Here is a 22,173-nt window from a genome sequence, read left to right as displayed (position 1 = left end):
AAGCCAAATTATGCTAAAACCACAAGATAGCACATAAAAGCAGCAGATGGAGAGAATTCACAGGAGAGCTAGGAAGGAGAGGGGTGAAGTGGGGTGTATTCCCTTGTGAGAGACTGTGGGTGCAGTCTTGGAGACTGTGTGATCAAACTTTGACAATTGCATGGTAGTACCCGCCGTCAGAAGCTTCTCCATGCATGTATCTGGAAAATGCTTCACTTGGCATGGATACAAGTCACTAAGAGCCAGTATCATTCTCCTGAAATACCTTATTTCCCTACAGCTGGAAAAGTTGCAAGGTGAAGTTTCTTTGAAATTCTACAGTGAGGATGAGGAGCGGCTAAATCATTATCACTTCCCAATTAGCCTAGAAAAATTCCTTGGCCACTATGTAATTCTTTTCACAATTATCCTTCACATGATGGGTATTTGGTCACTGCAGAAGGTGCTAGAAGACATCAATGCCTTTCCCTTATTTTTGAGAGGAGTCTTCCTGGGTGGGCATTCTTACCAATGGCCTCCCACACGAATTGATATCTTTTCCATGATGAATGGGCTTCCCAGATGGCTCAGTAGTAAAAATCCACCCACCAAAGCAGGAGATGCAGGAGACATGGGTTCAATCCCTGTGTTGGGAAGATCCCCTAGAGTAAGAAATGGCAACCCACTCCAGGATTCTTACCTGGAAAATTCCATGGACAGAGGAGTCTGTCATGCTAGAGTCCTTGGGGCTGCAAAGAGTCAGACATGACTAAGCATATGTACTGTGATGGATATTGGGTATGTTTGATATAAAATTTTGTTTTCTGAAATGTATTTTCAGGTGTCAGGTCAGTCGCTCAGTCATGTCTGACTCTTCGCAAACCCAAGGACTACAGAACGCCAGGCTTCCCTGTCCATCACCAGCTCCCCAAGCTTGCTCGAACTCATGTCCATTGTCAGTGATGCCATCCAACCATTTCATCCTGTGTCATCCCCTTCTCCTCTTGCCTTCAATCTCTCCGAGCATCAGGGTCTTTCCAATGAGTCAGCTCTTTGCATTAGGTGACCGAAGTATTGGAGCTTCAGCTTCAGCATTGGTCCTTCCAATGAATATTCAGGACTGATCTCCTTTAGAATTGAATGGTTTGATATTTTTGCTGTCTACTGCTAAGTCACTTCAGTCGTGTCCGACTCTGTGCGACCCCATAGACAGCAGCCCATCAAGCTCCCCTGTCCCTGGGATTCTCCAGGCAAGAACACTGAACTGGGTTGCCATTTCCTTCTCCAATGTATGAAAGTGAAAAGTGAAAGTGAAGGCACTCAGTCGTGTCCGACTCCTAGCGACGCCATAGACTGTAGCCTACCAGGCTCCTCCATCCATGGGATTTTCCAGGCAAGAGTACTGGAGTGGGTTGCCATTGCCTTTTCCTTTTGCTGTCTAAGGGACTCTCAAAAGTCTTCTCCAACAAAACAGTTTGAAAGCATAAATTTTTCTATATATTTTCAGATATACCCTAGTAAAAACTTTGAGGTAGCTGTTTTAGTTTTAGCTGCGATGTAATAAAATTTAATGCATTTCCAGTCAACTCAACTATTAAGTTTGTCATGTATCTATCAATCCCTTTTCTTGCATGAACTAAGTTAACTGAATACTAAAAGGCCCATTGTAGGCAATAGTATCCTGCTAAAGCCTTTTTTTTTTTTTTTTTGGTAATAGCTGAATATCTCTTGTAACAAATATAACTATAACCTGTGAATAAAAATATAATAGAAGTAAGAATTCAAATTTACCAAATACAGATCTCTGAAAAAATTATTACAGGACATACTCCAGGAAAATAAGATAAAACATGTGAAAGATAAATCAGGGGAATTCATGAAATATAGGGAATGGTTTTGAACAGACCAATTAAATTCAGATCAGTCACTCAGTCATGTCCAACTCTTTGTGATCCCATGGACTGCAGCATACCAGAATTTTCCTCCATCACCAAATCCCAGAGCTTGCTCAAACTCATGTTCATTGTGTCCATGACGCCATCCAATCATCTCATCCTCTGTCGTTCCCTTCTCCTCCTGCTTTCAATCTTTCCCAGCATCGGGATCTTTTCCAATAAGTCAGTTCTTCGCATCACTGGGCCAAAGTATTAGAGCTTCAGCTTCAACATCAGTCCTTCCAATGAATATTCAGGACTGATTTCCTTAGAATTGACTGGTTTGATTTCCTTGCAGTCGAAGGGATTCTCAAGAGTCTTCTCCAACACCACAGTTCAAAAGCATAAAATCTTTGGCACTTGGCTTTATTTATAGTCCAAATCTCACATCAATACATGACTACTGGAAAGACCATAGCTTTGAGTAGATGGACCTTTATTGGCAAAGTAATATCTCTGTTTTTTAATATGTGGTCTAAGTTGGTCAGCTGTTTTTTCAAGGAGTAAGAATCTTTTAATTTCATGACTGTAGTCACCATCTGCAGTGATTTTGGAACCCAAGAAAATAAATTCTGTCACTGTTTCCATTGTTTCTCTATCTATTTTCCATGGAGTGATGGGACGGATGCCATAATCTTAGATTTGGAATGTTGAGTTTTAAGCCAGCTTTTTCACTCTCCTCTTTCACTTTCATCAAGAGGCTCTTTAGTTCCTTTTCACTTTCTGCCATAATTGTTGTATCATCTGGGTATCTGAGGTTATTGATATATCTCCTGGCAATCTTGATTCAAGCTTGTGCTTCATCCAGCCTGGCATTTCACATGATGTACTCTGCATATAATTTGAATAAGCAGGTTGACAATATACAGCCTTGAGGTATTCCTTTCCCAATTTGGAACCAGTCTGTTCTTCCATGTCCAATTCTAACTGTTGCTTCTTGACTTCCACACAGATTTCTCATGAGGCAGGTCAGATGGTCTGGTATTCCCATCTCAAAGAATTTTCCACAGTTTGTTGTGATACACAACATTAAATATTCCCTTGGTATGTCCAATTTTCTTGAAGAGATCTCTAGCCTTTCCCATTCTATTGTTTTCCTCTATTTTTTATTTCTTTCATTGATTACTGAGGATGACTTTCTTATCTCTCTTTGCTATTCTTTGGAATGCTGAATTCAAGTGGATATATCTTTCCTTTTCTCCTTTGCCTTTAGCTTCTCTTCTTTTCTCAGCTATTTGTAAGGCTTCCTCAGACAACCATTTTGCCTTTTTGGATTTCTTTTTCTTGGGATGTTCTTGATCACTGCCTCCTGTAAAATGCCACGAACCTCTGTCCATAGTTCTTTGGGCACTCTGTTTATCTGATCTAGTCCCTTGAATCCATTTGTCACTTCAACTGTATAATTGTAAGGGATTTGATTTAGGTCATATCTGAATGGTCTAGTGGTTTTCCCTACTTTCATCAATTTAAGTACTAATTTGGCAATAAGGAGTTCATGATCTGAGCCACAGTCAGCTCCTCGTCTTGTTTTTGCTGACTGTATAGAGCTTGTCCATCTTTGTCTGCAAAGAATATAATCAATCTGATTTTGGTATTGACTATCTGGTGATGTCCATGTGTAGAGTCTTCTCTTGTGCTGTTTGAAGAGGGTGTTTGCTACGACCTGTCCATTCTCTTTGCAGAACTCTGTTAGCCTCTGCCCTGCTTTGTTTTGTACTCCAAGGCCAAAATTGCCTCTTACTCCAGCTATCTCTTGACTTTCTACTTTTGCATTCCAGTCCCTATGTTTAAAATGACATCTTTTGGGGGTGTTAGTTCTAAAAGGTCCTATAGGTCTTCATTGAACAGTTCAATTTCAGCTTCTTCAGCATTACTGGTTGGGGCATAAACTTGAATTACTGTGATATTGAATAGTTTGCCTTGGAAACGAACAAAGGACATTCTGAACTTTTTTATATTGCATACAAGTACTGCATTTTGGACTCTTGTTGACTATAATGGCTACTCCTTTTCTTCTAAGGGATTCTTGCCCACTGTAGTAGATATAATGGTCATCTGAGTTAAATTCACCCATTCCGGTCCATTTTAGTTCACTGATTCCTACAATGTCACTCTTGACATCTCCTATTTGACCATTGCTAATTTACCTTGATTCAGGGACCTAACTTTCCAGGTTCCTATGCAATATTACTGTTTACAGCAACAGATTTTACTTCCATCATCAGTCATATCCACAACTGAGTGTTATTTTTGCTTTGGCTCCGTGTTTTCATTCTTTCTGGTGTTATTTCTCCACTCTTCTCTGGTAGGTAGCATATTGGGCACCTACTAATCTGGGGTGTTCATGTTTCAGTGTCATATCTTTTTGCCTTTTCATACTGTTCATGGGATTCTAAAGGCAAGAATATTGAAGTGGGTGCATGATTCCCTGGAGAAGGGATAGGTTACCCACTCCAGTATTTGTAGGCTTCCCTGGTAGCTCAGATGGTAAAGAATCTACCTCCATTGAGGGAGCTCCAGGTTTGATCACTGGTTGGGAAGATCCCCTGGAGGAGGGCATGCCAACCCACTCCATGATTCTTGCCTGGAGAATCCCTATGAACAGAGGAGCCTAGTGGAGTTGCGAAGTGTTGGACATGACTGAGTGACTAAGCACAACACAGCATGTATTGTTCAGTGAATTAAAAAACTTCATAAACATATAAATAACATGACTATATTATTGTTAAAATTCTGTATTATATGTGTGTCTGTATGTGTAGATATAGGTGCTTACAGATAAATTCATTGATATAGGAAAAAAATCTAGACATGTATGTAGCAATTTATGATCTATGGATGTCATCCATAAAATTAAAGATTAAAGTGTGCTTAGGTACATATTTTTAAATTTTTAATTTTATGCATTATAAAAAGTTATAGTTCAATTTTTATGCAATATATTTTAATTTTATTATTCTACTACAGTTAATATTTTTAAAAATGTGGAAAGCAATTCTTTAAAAATACATATCACCTTGCTAATAGTTTCCTTTGATGTGCAGAAGATTTTAAGATTAATTAGGTCCCATTTGTTTATTTTTGCTTTTATTTCCAATATTCTGGGAGGTGGGTCATAGAGGATCCTGCCGTGATGTATGTCGGAAAGTGTTTTGCCTATGTTCTCCTCTAGGGGTTTTATAGTTTCTGGTCTTACGTTTAGAGCTTTAATCCATTTTGAGTTTATTTTTGTGTATGGTGTTAGAAAGTGTTCTAGTTTCATTCTTTTACAAGTGGTTGACCAGATTTCCCAGCAGCACTTGTTAAAGAGATTGTCTTTAATCCATTGTATATTCTTGCCTCCTTTGTCAAAGATAAGGTGTCCATATGTGCGTGGATTTATCTCTGGGCTTTCTATTTTGTTCCATTGATCTATATTTCTGTCTTTGTGCCAGTACCATACTGTCTTGATAACTGTGGCTTTGTAGTAGAGCCTGAAGTCAGGTAGGTTGATTCCCAATCAAAAAATGGGCCAAAGAACTAAATAGACATTTCTCCAAGGAAGACATACAGAGGGCTAACAAACACATGAAAAGATGATCAACATCACTCATTATCAGAGAAATGCAAATCAAAACCACTATGAGGTACCATTTCACACCAGTCAGAATGGCTGTGATCCAAAAGTCTACAAATAGTAAATGCTGGAGAGGGTGTGGAGAAAAGGGAACCCTCTTACACTGTTGGTGGGAATGCAAACTAGTACAGCCACTATGGAGAACAGTGTGGAGATTCCTTAGAAAACTGGAAATAGAACTGCCTTATGATCCAGCAATCCCACTGCTGGGCATACACACTGAGGAAACCAGAAGGGAAAGAGACACGTGTACCCCAATGTTCATCGCAGCACTGTTTATAATAGCCAGGACATGGAAGCAACCTAGATGTCCATCAGCAGATGAATGGATAAGAAAGCAGTGGTACATATACACAATGGAGTATTACTCAGGCATTAAAAAGAATATATTTGAATCAGTTCTAATGAGGTGGATGAAACTGGAGCCTATTACACAGAGTGAAGTAAGCCAGAAGGAAAAACACCAATACAGTATACTAACGCATATATATAGAATTTAGAAAGATGGTAACAATAACCCTGTGTACGAGACAGCAAAAGAGACACTGATGTATAGAACAGTCTTTTGGACTCTGTGGGAGAGGGAGAGGGTGGGATGATTTGGGAGAATGGCACTGAAACATGTAAAATATCATGTATGAAACGAGATGCCAGTCCAAGTTCGATGCACGATACTGGATGTTTGGGGCTAGTGCACTGTGATGACCCAGAGGGATGGTATGGGGAGGGAGGAGGGAGGAGGGTTCAGGATGGGGAACACATGTATACCTGTGGCGGATTCATTTTGATATTTGGCAAAACTAATACAATTATGCAAAGTTTAAAACTAAAATAAAATTTAAAATAAATAAATAAATAAAAATAAAAATACATATCAGATTATATGGCTTATAATAAAAAGAATTATATATCTGCTTGTTTCATCTGCTTCTCCACTTAGAAGAGAAAATAAAGTTTTGTATGGCGATTGCCTATTGTGACTGTTTAAACTATGTAGAAGTTTAGAGAAGAAGTTATAATGAGGACAAAGAAAAAAGAGAAAAGGAGTAGATTTGGCTAACAAAGGATAATATTTTCTTTAAAAGAAAATTAAATTTAGGAGTTTAAAGCTTCACATCAAATATAGAACTTAAAGTACAAGCACTAAGTATCCACCAACTTGGAGGAAAATACATATATACCTTATTTAGATCAGACAGTAGCCCGTGAATCTCTTGGGATCAGAAGAAACTCTAAAATGAGTTAAAGATTATGTTTAAGTTGCACATACAGTTATTGAATAGAGCAGGCCATATGCAAAATATATACATATTTTGAAACATATTTTTCAATTACTTAACATAATAACATTTGAAAATAAAATAGAAATTGAAAAGAGTAAAAAACCTAAATGTTGGCCAAATTAGCTTTCACTAGTTCAAAGAATCTATTCACTTTGTATTTTAAGTAAAATAATTTAATTAAATTAGCTTGTTTCAAAGACTGACCTTCCAATATGCTAAGGTTGACTTTGTGTTTGTTTAAACTTCCTAAATCACTAAAACTATAATTTATTGCAAGATATTTATGTATAAAGAGCCAAATTGTTATGGGATTCCTTCATTTGATGCCAAGCAAAATACTTAGCCAGCATACAAATGTATGTAATTTGCAGTCCTCTGATGAAAGATTTCACCACCACTCTACAGAGAATTGTTTTCCTGTTTTAGAGGAGAAAACTTAATTCCTGCTTCTTACTGGAATACCTTTCAGAAATGAAATTATTTTTTTGAGATGTACTATAGATTTTTTTCTTGATTTAACATAAAAATTATTAGATTAATACACTTGACTGAAATATATATATATCTTTACATATCATATATAATATATATTAATATTATGTGAATAATCTCTCCTATATGCATTATATATAAATATGTACTTATATGAAAGAGAAGGATTTTGTCAAATCAAATAACTCACCCCTGGACATAGCTTGTTAAAAAATGTTTTAACAGGAAGACCATTACGACTATCTATCCTCATAACTTACACATTCATTTAGAAACAGTGAAAAATTTAGTTTATTCTTTTTAGTGCTGTTCCTTTAGTCGATCATTGTAATCTCACCTTCATTTCTGAGTCTGCTTCTGGAACTTTCAGATCACTGAGAGTTCACCTCAGAGTTTGATGTCGTCTGTTCTCACAAACCAAACTGTCCTGCCACTCTCCTCTGATGTCTGTAAGTGTTCTGGTGAACGGATTTTGATACTGAGCTTGTTATTATATCTCTGACAGGAAACACATATTCCTATTTATTCTTTTCATTTTTATTTTGAATAATAGTCATATTAGTTATAGCATATCTTGTTGCTTTAGCTTAGTCACTATAAGATTTATTTCTTTATTTTTTCTAACTGAATCTTGATTTTCTTTAAAGCACTCATCAGACATGTATTGTTTTTACTTGCTGTAGCATCTCATTCAGTAGAAACAGAAGGATATATAAATGCCTTTTAAAACTGAAATTCAGATTTATTTAGTTGCAATTCAGATTCTTTTATTATGACTTTACTGTGGGTGCCATAATCCCCCAAGAAGAAGAAGTAACTAATTTCATATTTTTAAATAATGATTTTAACAATGAATTTTGTTTTTGCTAGTATTGCCAGTTGAATTTAAACAGTCTAATGTCTGTCACTAGTTTTGTGTTATTGATACTCATTTATTTAAGTTTTAATTTTGAAATTAATTCAGCTTTACAAAAGAAGAAAAAATATTACAGAGTTTCCCTTATTATTTATCCATTTTCTTCAAAGTTTAACATGCTATACAACCAATTATGAACTCTTGGAAAATAAACTAATACAGTATTACTTAAGAATTGATGCTTTTGAACTTTGGTGTTGGAGAAGACTCTTAGAGTCCCTTGCACTGCAAGGAGATCAAACCAGTCAATCCTAAAGGAAATAAATCCTGAAAACTTTGGGATTAGATAAGACACTGATGTTGGTAAAGACTGAAGGCAGGAGGAGAAGGGGACAACAGAGGATGAGATGGTTGAATGGCATCACTGACTCAGTGGATATGAGTTTGCTCAAGCTAGGGGAGATGGTGAAGGACAGGGAAAATGGGCAGTGCTGCAGTCCATGGGGTGGCAAAGAATCAGACATGACCGTGTGACTGAACAGTATCTAATCTTCCAAGATTAATTTAATTGTCCAGTGCTTTCCCTTTGAGTGAGCTCCGGGAGTTGGTGATGGACAAGGAAGCCTGGCGTACTTAAGTCCGTGGGGTCTCAAAGAGTCTGACATGACTGAGTGACCAAACTGAACTGAACTGAATTTCCCTTTTCTGCTTCTGTATCTGCTTCAGGATCAAATAAAGCATTTACTTATTATGTCTCCTTAGGAGAATTCCACTGAAATCCCTTATCATTTCTTTGCTTTTCATGACCTTACATCTTTTGAATAGTATTGGTCAGGTATTTTGCAAAATGCTTTCTAAACTTTATGTTATGTATTTTTAGTAAGAATAACAGAAGATAAAAGTAATGGTGTACCTTTCTTTCATAAACTATATCAACAGAGAGATAATGTCAATATGAATCATTACTAGTTATGTTTACCTTGTATGCACGGTTAAGTTGATATAGGACAGGTTTTTCAACTGTGAAGTTATATTTTACCTTTATAATTAATAAATATCATATGGCAAACAACTTTTAAGAGTATACAATCATGCTGTTTTTTGTTATACTTGTGATAACTAATTTTGGAAACCATTGATCTCATGCTGGTTTCTTTTTCTATTTTATTAAACAAAATAGTATTTTATGTTTCTTCACTGGATCACTTGATAATAAGACTATCACTTTGGCGTGTTTATGTTTGTACATTTGTATCATCTGATAAAAAATCAATACACTGGACCAATATGTCCAAGATCAATGAGACAGAGGGTATAGCTTATGGTTTAGACAACTGCAAAGAGGAATGTCTTATAGGGACATTTTGAGAAATTGCTTAAAATAGACAATAAAGAGTCTTAATGAGAAAGAAAATTGAAGGTTAGTATCCATATGTTATAAAAAAAATAATATATACTATATTATTTCTGGGGCTTTCCAAATGGCTCAGTGGTAAAAAATCTGCCTGCCACTGTAGGCAACACTGGAGACATGGGTTCGATCCCTTGGCTGGTAAGATTCCCAAGAAGAGAATATGGCAATACCACTCCTGTATTTTTGCAGGGATAATCCCATGGACACAGGAGCCTGGTGGATTACAGTTCATGGGGTCACAGAGTTGGCCATGACTGAAAAATTGAGCATGCATGCACATTATTTCTACTGCCCTATGGAACATTAACAAAACCAAATTACGTTATAAAGAAAATAATGATTTAGAAATGTCTATGGAAAATAAGATGTTCCATAGTTTTTATTGCAGGAATTTGTTTCTAATAATGAATATAAAAATTTTATATTTTTATATTTAAAAAGACAAGGTGCCAAATTCTATGTATGCTACTGCTAAGTCACTTCAGTCGTGTCCGACTCTGTGTGACCCCATACATGGCAGCCCACCAGGCTCCCCCGTCCCTGGGATTCCCCAGGCAAGAACACTGGAGTGGGTTGCCATTTCCTTAGTTCAACAATATTATAAAAGAAAAAGTTTTTAAACTGATCTGAAATTTTAAGATCTGGAATTATGTTTATGGCTATAATCGAACATTAAAGAAGTATGACAATATAACTGAAACTTAGTAGAGCAGCTGAAAATTACCCAATACACATATGTTCTCAGTAATAATGATATTCTTCTAGACAGCAGTTCAAATTGCAGATGTTAACATTTCTCATACTTATGAAATGAATATCAACATACAATTTAATCATTTTAATTACCATTAATTTTTTCATTAATATTCCATCTTATTGAAAGCAACTAAGGAAGTTAAGATGCACTTGGCTCCCTTATACTCATTGGGAATATGATCCATATTTTGCCCTTTTCCTCAAAATTTAAGGAAATTATTGGGGGTCATTTCCTAAACTATTCAAGTAGAGAAAAGTAAAAGAGGAGACATCAGAAGCAATGTACAAGGAATGACTAGCTTTTACAAATTATTCAAAACTCTGTTTCCAAGCCCAAAGAACTCTTGGCATTTCATTTCATGTCAGTGGCTTGAAGCAACAGCATAGCCACACATGAGGGACATACTTTTCAATAAGTTGTGTTTCATCACACAGTTAATGCTTGCTTTGCCAGCATAGACAGGTGGTTCTTGGCCACACCCTGACTGTGTTTTCTCTGTGAAGGGTTAGTGCTTAGTGTTGTAAAGTAAGTTCATCTATTCTGTAAGAAAGCTAATGCCATAGAAAACAGACTAAATACAGGTTGCATATGGAACAGAATTAAGATGGATTAGAATAAGATGCATAATGGATAAAATTCATATGAGAGAGAATAGATAGTTAATTATGTCATTTTAAACTTTTGACATTTCAAAATTTGACATTTTGAAACAAGTAATTTCACAGGTTGTTTCCATGAAATATATTTCTATAATTTTGTAGTAGGTTGAATAGTGTCCCCCCCCCCCAAACTCATGACCACCCAGAACACCAGAATGTCACTTTATTTGGAAATGGATTCTTTGCATAGGTATTTAGTTAAGGATTTTGAGATGAAATCTTCCTGGATTTAATATGTGCCCTAAGTCCAAAGAGTTGGACATGACTCAGTGAATGAACAACAACAACAACAGCAACTAAATCCAATGATGGGTGTCCCTACAAGAAGAAAAAGTACAAAACATGACAAACAGAAGACAATTTGAAAAAGGAGACAGAGATTGGATATTGGAGCTATGTTGTCACAAGCCAAGGAAAACCTGGGATCACCACAAGCTAGAAGAGGCAAAGATTCTTTGCCTAGAGGCTTGAGAAGTAGCATGGGATTGCTGATATCTTAATTTTGGACCTACAGCCTCCAGTGATGTGAGAGAAGAAATTCATTTTATTTTAGGCCACTCAGATCTTGGTGCTTTTTTACTGAGAAACTGATGCTGAATTTGGTACCGAATGTTGGGCACTGCTGTAACTAATGCCTGAAAATGTGGAAATAACTTTGTATTTGAGCAAAAAGTAGAAGTCGGACAAACTTGGAGGCATTTGATAGAAATAACTTAGATTGCTTACCAAAGTCAATTAGTATAAATATGGATGTTAAAGGTGATATTGACAAGAGTTTGTTTGTTGTGGAAAACATGGTAGAAAATGCCTCTATTCTCATCAGATCAGATTAGATAAGCCGATCAGTCATGTCCGACTCTTTGCGACCCTCTGAATCGCACCACGTCAGGCCTCCCTGTCCATCACCAACACCTGGAGTTCACTCAGACTCACGTCCATAGAGTCAGTGATGCCATCTAGCCATCTCATCCTCTGTCGTCCCCTTCTCCTCCTGCCCCCAGTCCCTCCCAGCATCAGAGTCTTTTCCAATGAGTCAACTCTTCACATGAGGTGGCCAAAGTACTGGAGTTTCAGCTTTAGCATCATTTCTTCCAAAGAAATCCCAGGGCTGATCTCCTTCAGAATGGACTGGTTGGATCTCCTTGCAGTCCAAGGGACTCTCAAGAGTCTTCTCCAACACCACAGATCAAAAGCATCAATTCTTCGGCCCTCAGCCTTCTTCATAGTCCAACTCTCACATCCATACATGACCACTGGAAAAACCATAGCCTTGACTAGACGAATCTTTGTTGGCAAAGTAATGTCTCTGCTTTTGAACATGCTATATCTCTCTCACCCTGTGAACAGAAAACAGAATGCTCATGGAAAATACATGAGCTTCTGCTGAGATCTCAAAAGAAAGTGAGAATCATGTTATTTGAAACTTGAGGAAAGGAGATACTTATTATTACAAAATGGCAGACAACTCAGCTGAAGTGGGTTTTACTATTGGATGGAACACAGAACTTGTAAGCAATGAACCTAGATATATAGTTAAGGAGATTTCCAAGCAAAATGTTAGAGATATGGCTTGATTTCCTTTTGCTGTCATATGTATGTGGTCTTGGGACCCTAGGTGGAGGTTTTAATAATTTTAATGTAAATTGATAAAAAGATGTATAAAGGCCAAGTCTATGATGACTAATAAAGACAATAATATATCTAATTAAAATATAGACAGCCAAGTTATTAGAATTTAGATTAGGTTTTCTTTACCCTTAAATGAATGCTAAATTAATTATCAGATAAAAATTTTCTGAGAATTATTTTTTACTTTGTCATGAAGAAAGGATTTTGTTAGTGTGAAGATTTACAAACCTTCAGCATGAATTGTAAAGATTCTTAATTTTATTTTATTTTTTAACTTTACAATATTGTATTGGTTTTGCCATATATCAAAATGAATCTGCCACAGGTATACATGTGTTCCCCCTCCTGAACCCTCCTCCCTTCTCCCTGCCCATGCCATCCCTCTGGGTCGTCCCAGTGCACCAGCCCCAAGCATCCAGTATCGTGCATTGAACCTGGACTGGTGACTCGTTTCATGTATGATATTATACATGTTTCAATGCCATTCTCCCAAATTATCCTACCCTCCCCTTCTTTTTTCTTCAATACACTACATATAGCACTTGCTTCAGCACCACATATACTAAAATGCGCTACATATTTAGGAGGTTGAAGAAATTATTTGAGAGATAGTTATCCATATGTAGAATGTGAGTTGGAGTTCATTTGCAATATTCTCACCTGTTTTGGTACCATAATGCTGGAATAAAGATATGCCCATGCCCTTAAATAAAACAAATATGTCAGAACATGGAATTCACAACTACTATTTTCCAAACCATCTAGAATACACAGCATATTATTTGAATTAAGACATGTACATCTGCCATTTCTCAACTTGCTTAGTTATTATATGTTAACGAGGAAGAAAATATCCATGTGCAAAACCAAATAAAAAAATATAAGCAGTATTTGGCAACAATCAAACAATACAGAAAAATTACTTTTACATATTGGTTTGAATTAATATATTTATTTTGTTTCCTCCTTAAATTGAACCATCATAAGAGTTATAAAGTGTCAAAATACATGAATCACATTTAAATACTTTTTCAGTTAATTATCATTTGAACTTACTAAATCGTTTGCTCATATTTCTTTCTCTTATTCTTCCTTTTGGTAAAATACGTGTTTAATCATTCGGTCTGGGAGGAAATGGAGGCCATAAATATCTTTGCTTTTCTTTTAATATGTCTCATATATCTTTATTTCATCATTACTTGAGAATTTGAGTTTAGTTGCTTTTGGATTTCCCATTGGACAAGTCTTAAAACTCATTTTTTTTATTAATCCCTACCATTTACTGTTCTGGATTACAAATCTGTTACTGCAACATACATAATCTGTATATATGTATTGCAGTGTAGCACTTTCTTCTATTTTTTGGTATTATTTTAGTTTAGAATTTATATTCAATTAAAATCAACTTTCGTTTAAAATTTTTCATTAAGGATAGATGGATCTCAGATCTGGAAAGAGAGACAGCTAGTTGCTCACCAAAACCTGTTTTATTTTTCTCAATGATACATTGTACAGTGCATTTCCCATACTTGACATCAAATGTAGCCATGTGTCTGATACAGTCAATCAGCAATGTACAGAAAATACACCCACAACTTGCAGGCCTCAGCCATCAAACCTTCCCACATTAATTACTTTACTATTTTGCCTTCTGTCAGCTTAGTAGATGTGGACAGCGAATTTCCAAGCCATGTATTGAAGAATGGCCAAGCCCCGGAATAAAAAGATCCTTAATTTCTGCATCACCACTAGGACAGTAAAACTGTTTTAAACACTGTGTGCCAGAAAAATAAATTCCTTGGTTTTAACCACTAAACATTTTGCTGTTTGTGGAACTGGCTGACACTACCAAGTACAGTTCTTTCCAACAGCTGTAACGCAGTGATTGACTGAACAGGAAGGGAGTGTCCTCAGATGTGCTTAACTCACAAGTTGTCTGGAAGTTGCAAGTGCACATATGCTACTATAGAAGTGACATTTTTAAAAAACTAAAATTAAACAAAACTAGTGCTGATAATTAAATACAGATGTTATAATGTGAGTGATAATTTTTACTATAATTAAAAAAATACCAATATTAGAATATTTCTATTTGCTATCCAAGTTACTTTGTATCCATTATACCTTTACTGCCGTGTGTATGTAGTGATTCATCTGTTAATCTCACCTTTGAAACTAATAAGGATTTTGTATATGGAACATATCAGCATAAGTACTTCGCTTTCCTAAAAAGGGAATACTATTCTTTTTTATTCTCACATACTTAGGTAAAACAGCATTATTAGCAGAGATACAAATAACAGAAATATTAACAGTGACAGTATGCAATGGAGAGAATTCTTGGAGTTTTTTGTTTGTTCATTTTCTTTATTTGCTAGGACTTGACTAAAAATTATGTTCCAGCTCCCTTCTACCAAGGTGGTGATACATGAAATGCTCACAGCATTGGAATGTCTGCAGAAGTAACATGGATTATTCAAGGTCAAGTGAGTTAAAAGCAAGTGTTTCTTTTCTTTCCTGTTGTTTTTCATCAGCCAGTTTCCTGTAGTGGAAGATGATGCCTAAGAACATAGCAAAATCTTCAAATAAGAAAACTTTTAGCCTCCTGAATTATTACTCTGAGCAGTAGTCTTCTGGCTCCTCCCAGTACTGACCTGCACAGGACTGCAACACAAGCAAGAAATAAAATCTTTCTTGGCGAACACACTGAGATTCTTAGAATGTGCTTATTTTAGTGCCTAGAATAACTTACCAATCGATTACACAGTGCCTTGTTATGACATGATCATTCAAAGGATAATATTGAATGCTCTATGGCTTTTTAAAAATTAAAATATAATGAAAACAGAAAAGTTACAGTTTTATAGAAAAAATTACATGTATGTATGGGAAGAACTGATTTTGGATATAAAGCAGAAAATGAGGCTAGACTTAATAGTTGAAAATTGTAGAAAAGGGAAACATCTTTCAGATTTTGCCTATAAAATAACTAAATATGATTTAATCACATTATATAAGGAGAGAAAGACACAAGATCAAAGAGAAAGAAACTGAATCCATTACAGAAAACTAAATAAATATTTCATACAAAACACCAGAGAGCATAAAGTCAAATTTACAAGATGAAATAAGGAGAGCTCCTGGGTTGCTGGACACCTCAAGATGCTGGATAGGCAGGCAGTGTGTTTGCAGAGGACACTGAACTTTTGCCCCTTCCCCAGTACCTCCCCTTACACATCCCTTCCATTAGGCTGTTCCTGAGTTGAAGACTTTGTAATAAACCATGAAGTTGGTCAGAGAACCAGGGCTGCAACCACAAGTGCTAGGAGCAAGGATGATTGCTAAGCAAATCACTTTTTCAATCAAGGCTCACAGCTGTACTTCTCTGATTTCCAGGGTAGGCTGCATCCTATGGGCAACTATTCTAACAGTTGGATAGCAGTTGGCTTGGACTTCATGGGGAAGACAAAAATAAGCTTTATGGGGAAGACCTCTACATGCTTGCCTGGGGTGCATCATCACATTATTGGGCATTTTCTTAATTATGGATAAACAGGAAAAATCCATTCCACTTGAGCTATATATTTCCAAGGATGCCATGTCAAGAGTGCAAACATGCATAAGGGGATGGCAGATTAGTTTGACCTCAAAGCTTCTTTTTCTTACAGGATCTTCAAAAAAGACAGATCTTATGCTCCTGCCTCACTGCACTTCTTCCAAAAGGGACATGACTCCAGATGCCTCTGAGGTTCCCTTCAGCATCCTGGAACATGCCAAGAATGAATGAGCCACGCTGAATTAGATCCATGGTTTATAATTGCTCAAGCCCTGCTAACACTGTCGAACCCTTGATTCCGAAACTTGCTTGCAAGTCTTTCGGGTTTTTTTTTTTTTTTCTGACTGAGAATTCATGGATAATATCTTCCTCTTGAAAAATTCAAACCATCGTGATAGTAAGGTAGGGGAAATGAAAGCAATATTCCACATGGGTTGTACGGAATTAATTCAGGTTTAAACCAGAGGAATTTAGAAAGCATCCTTGAAATTGGTAGCTGAGTGTTCCCAGTTAATGAGTAGGCCTGGACATATTCTTCAGACCCAAAGCAAAGCTGGGATTCTACTCTTCCTTTCCAAATCCAGTGAAAAGCTGGAGAGCTCAGTATCTAATCTTCCTCTACCTCAGTGCATGCCTGATCTATACCCATCTCACTCATGAGCCCATATTTGGGATAAGATTCCCATAACTGCACACGAGATAGTGGGCCTGTCCTAGACAGAACATTCTATCATTCACATGAAGGAAATGTGTGTTTGCCTCTGTCTTGATGTGTCCTTGCCTTTCTGCATGGGCTTCCCTGATAGCTCAGGCTGGATTCCTGGGTTGGGAATATCTGCTGAAGGGATAGGCTACCCACTCCAGTATTCTTGGGCTTCCCTTGTGGCTCAGCTGGTAAAGAATCTGCCTGCAATGTGGGAAACCTGGGTTGGGAAGATTCCCTGGAGGAGGGAAAGGCTACCCACTCCAGTATTCCGGCCTGGAGAATTCTAAGAACTATTTATATAGTCCATGGGGTCACAAGAGTTGGACAGGACTGAGTGACTTTCACTTTCACTTGCCCTACTGATAGAGATGTGCTGGCTGTGTTTATATTGGATCTACTCTGAAGACTAATTTGTTTTTGGTTGTGTGAACTACTTTCTGGTTTTTTTTTTTTTTTTTTGTCTCCCAAGGAACTGAGAAGAGAAGAAATGTTGCCTTTGTGTCTCTAATTTTCTTGAAGAGGTCTCTAGTCTCTCCCAGTCTATGTTTTCCTCTACTTATTTGCATTATTCACTTAAGAAGACTTTCTCAGACGGTTCCTGGTGGAGCAACCTAGAGCCTGAGCAGTGTGGGCAGGGAGGGTACACACACCGTGAGCGGGGGCAGGCCCAGTGTGGCTGAGGCACTGCGAGCACACGCCAGTGTGATTTGTTTGCAGTGTCCCTCCCTCTCCACAGCGCAACTGAACAAGTGAGCCTAAAAAAAAAAAAAAGTGTCCACCTCCGCCCGCTTTGTGTCAGGGTGGAAATCAGACACTGAAGAGACCAGCAAACAGAAAAAGCTAAAACAGAGGGAACCGCCTTGGAAATGACAGGTGCAATAGATTAGTTTCTGTTACTCTTTAGAACTCCACATTCAGTTGGGTATATCTTTCCTTTTCTTCTTTGCCTTCCTCTTTTCTTCTTTTCTCAGCTCTTTGTAAGGCCTCCTCACACAACCATTCTGCCTTCTTGCATTTCTTTTTCTCAGGGATGGTTTTGTCCACTGCTTCCTGTACAATGTGATAAATCTCCATCCACAGTTCAGGAACTCCGTCTATCAGATCTAAGCCCTAGAATCCATTTGTGCCTTCCATTGTACAGTCATAAGGGATTTGATTTATGTCATATCTGAATGGTCCAGGGGTTTTCCCTACTTTGTTCAATTTAAGTCTGTATTTTGCGATAAAGAGCTCATGATCTGAGCCACAGTCTGTTTTTGCTGACTGTATAGAGCTTCTCCATTTTGGCTGCAAAGAATATCATCAATCTGATTTCTATATTGATCATCTGGTGATGACCATGTGTAGAGTCTTCTCTCGCCTTGTTGGAAGAGGGCTTATGCTATGACCAGTGTGTGTTCTTGGCAATCTTTGTTACTTTTGGCCTGCTTCATTTTTCACTCCAAGGCCAAATTTGCCTCTTACTCCAGGTGTCTCTTGACTTCCTACTTTTGCATTTAGACTCCAGTGATTAAAAGGACACCCTTTTGGGATGTTAGTTCTAGAAGGTCTTGCAGGTCTTCATAGAACAGTTCAACTTTATCTTTTTCAGCATTACTGGTCGGGGCATAGACTTGGATTACTGTGATGCTGAATGGTTTGCCTTGGAAACCAACTGACATCATTCTGTCATTTTTGAGATTGCACCCACGTACTGCACTTCAGACTCTTTTATTGACCATGAGGTTCGGCTACTCCATTTCTTCAAAGTGATTCTTGTCAATTGTAGTGGATATGATGGTCATCTGAATTAAATTTGCCCATTGTCGATACATAGAGTATATAAAATAATTGGAAAGAAATAGATTAAAATAGAACAGTTTCATTTTATTAGTGAAATTTAGGGTCCTTTAAAATATAATATATTTGTTCAAATTAACTAGACTCAATTGACCTTAACTTCATACCTAGAAATTATTAAATTTATTTTTCTCTACAGGTTAATAAATTCTGTTTTTGACACTGATGAAGATAAAAGATGACAGATTAAATTTATTTTTCAATGCCATTATTAACTTACTCAAAAGTAGAGAGCTTTGAAAGCAAATCAATTTAAATGACATATTTGAAGGTTAAGGGATACATATATTGGATAATCTTATTTATTCATTTTTAGCTCTTCTGGATCTTCCCTGCTGTACGTGGGCTTTCTCCAGTTGCTGTGAGTGGCTACACTCTAGTTGCAATGTGCAGGCTTCTAATTGTGTTGGTTTCTCTTGTGGAGCACAGGCTCTAGGTGCATGGCCTTCAGGTGTTGTAGCATACAGGCTCAACAGTTGCAACAGATTGAACAATTCTTGATCTGTCAGTAAGTTAATAATTTTAATGTGTTCAAGCATTAATTGTTCATCATTAATTAACATGCTGGTTTATAGTTATAGACTGCTATTAAATTTATAATGTTCCAATATGTTTCACTATGCTCCCCACATGCTAAACAAAGCTTTGTCATCTATAAATTTGTTAAAACTCTTAGAAGTTGAGTAAAATTACTGTACAACTTTAACAAAATAAATTTCAAAAATAAGAAAGCACTTGTATAGACATTTCTCCAAAGAATATATAAAAATGACCAACAGATAGATGAAAAGATTCTCCACATCACTAGTCATCAGTTCAGTTCAGTTCAGTCGCCCATTCATGTCTGACTCTTTGCGACTCCATGAACCGCAGCACCCCAGGCCTCCATGTCCATCACCAACTCCTGGAGTCCACCGAAACCCATGTCCATTGAGTCAGTGATACCATCCAACCATCTCATCCTCTGTCATCTCCTTCTCCTCCTGCCCTCAATCTTTCCCAGCATCAGGGTCTTTTCCAGTGAGTCAGCTCTTCACATCAGGTGACCAAAGTATTGGAGTTTCAGCTTCAGCATCAGTCCATTCAATGAACACCGAGGACTGATCTCCTTTAGAATGGACTGATTGGATCTCCTTGCAGTCCAAGGGACTCTCAAGAGTCTTCTCCAACACCACAGTTCAAAAGCATTAATTCTTCTCTGCTCATCTTTCTTTATAGTCCAACTCTCACATCCATACATGACCACTGGAAAAACCATAGCCTTGACTAGATGGATCTTTGTTGATAAAGTAATGTCTCTGCTTTTTAATATGCTGTCTATGTTGATCATAACTTTCCTTCAAAGGAGTAAGTGTCTTTTAATTTCATGGCTGCAATCACCATCTGTAGTGATTTTGGAGCCCAGAAAAATCATCAGGGAAGTGCAAATAAAAAACACAAGGTATCTCCTCACATCCGATAAAAGGGCTTTCATCAAGAAAACAAAAAGACAAGAAGTGTTGGCAAAGATATGGATTAATTGAAACTATTGTGCCCTGCTGGTGGAAATGTCAACTGGGATAAGAACATTGGAAAAGATTATGAAGGCTCCTTGGGTATTAAAAATAGAGGTACTCTATTATGTTAAGTGAAATAAAACAGCCACAGAAAGATAGATACTGCTTAAGATGCATACTGATTCCACTTACATGAGATAGCCAAAGTAGTCAATTCCCAAAGAAGAATGTGATTACCAAGATTGTGAAAAATTAAAGTGAAAGTATTTCAGTCATGTCCAACTCTTCGCAACCCCATGGACTATACAGTTCCTGGAACTCTCCAGACCAGAATACTGGAGTGGCTACCCTTTCCCTTCTCCAGGGGATCTTCTCAATCCAGGGGTCAAACCCAGATCTCCCACATTGCATGTGGATTCTTTACCAGCTGAGCCACAAGGAAAGCCCTAACAAGAGTGTGGGGAGGGGGAAATGTGGAGTTGTTACAAAATGGGTATATGTTTGATTCATGCAAGATGAATAAATTCTAGAGATAAGCTGTACAGCACTGTACTCATAGGTAGCAATACTGTAATGTAGTGAATACTCTTAGGATTTGTTAACAAGGTAGACTTCATGTATATGTTTTTTACCACAATAAAAAGGAAAAAAGAGGGAGAGGAGAAGGAAAGTCATTTAAGAAGTTGTATTAAAACACCCTCTATAAAGAAAATCTCTCTCTCTGGATTGTTAGTCCAATATTATTATCAAAAGAAATATCTTGTCCTCATCCCTAATTTAGTTAATTATGGTTCATGTGCATTTATTCCAATTGGATTCTTCAAAATAACCTTCACATCCTTATTCTTACTACAATTTTTTTTTTCCCTCAGTTGTTAGCAGGCTTTCCTGATAACTGCTACATTAAAATTGTGGGGATTGTAGGGTTTGGTTTTGGTTGATTTTTCTGATAACTGTTGCTTGAACCTAAAAGCATTTTTTCATTATTTTTTCTTTACCATTCAACTGATGTTTTTCATATAGCTTCACTGAACTTGAGATGAAATCTAGTGTTCCTTTTGCTTTGCAAATGTAAATGTTTTATCTCTTTTCTGGTGGATGACCTAGTTAAATTGTTAGCTTTTTACAGAAACATACAAATAATTTGTCAAAATAAATAGGTTTTGCATTCCAAATAGATTAATTAACATGTCACCTGCAAAAGTTTTTTTTTTTTTAATTTGTGTTTTGGCATTTCTATTGTTTCAATTTGAGAGTATTATTTTAATACTACTAATTTAGTATATATACATATAAAATTTTATTTAAATAATTAATATTTTATCAAACTAAGATATACAGCAGAAAACTAAAAAAAACCTGTTAACCAGCTAATACATCATTAAGATTGTTATAAATGTTATGACGTATTTAATCTTTACATAATAAACTCAAGTTACTTTAGAGGAAATCCTAATTTTTTCTATGTAACAGTATTATCCACTAAAATGAAATAAAAATATTGAAGTTAGGGCTTCATAATTAATTTCAGAAATGGATTTTTTAAAATTATTTTTCAGTTTTAATAATATGGAAATAACACATAGATGGCTACACATATTACAAAATACAACACAACAAGCATTTGATTTTGCATTTGTAAGACTGGGCCTCAAAACATAATTTCAGTACTTCGTATTTTTAATTAAAATATTATTAGGTATAATTTCCTAATGATGAAATACACACATTTTAGGTGAATACTTTGGTAGAGTATAAAAACATATAACCTTGGAAATGCATCTTAATAATGATTATAAACATTTATATAGTCCCATAAAGTTTTTTTTTTCACCTAATTATCCTCATCCCTCATATTCCATTCTTCAGGTTTATGCAAACATTGCTCTGCTTTTTCTGAATAAAGATTAGTTTCATTTGTTCTAAAACTTTGTATACATAAAATCTTAGGATTACA

At 36.5% G+C, this 22,173-nt stretch overlaps 1 pseudogene; it reads left to right on the top strand.

Annotated features, from left to right (window-relative positions):
* LOC139178043 (histone-lysine N-methyltransferase SETMAR-like) overlaps nucleotides 1-22,173 on the top strand; it is a 90,829-nt pseudogene that overhangs the window by 66,650 nt on the left and 2,006 nt on the right.

The sequence above is a fragment of the Bos indicus genome, chromosome 20 (genome assembly GCF_029378745.1).
Source record: "Bos indicus isolate NIAB-ARS_2022 breed Sahiwal x Tharparkar chromosome 20, NIAB-ARS_B.indTharparkar_mat_pri_1.0, whole genome shotgun sequence".
In the NCBI taxonomy this organism is placed as follows: domain Eukaryota; kingdom Metazoa; phylum Chordata; class Mammalia; order Artiodactyla; family Bovidae; genus Bos; species Bos indicus.
The sequence above is the reverse complement of the archived record's forward strand: the minus strand, read 5'-3'. Positions and strand labels throughout refer to the sequence as shown.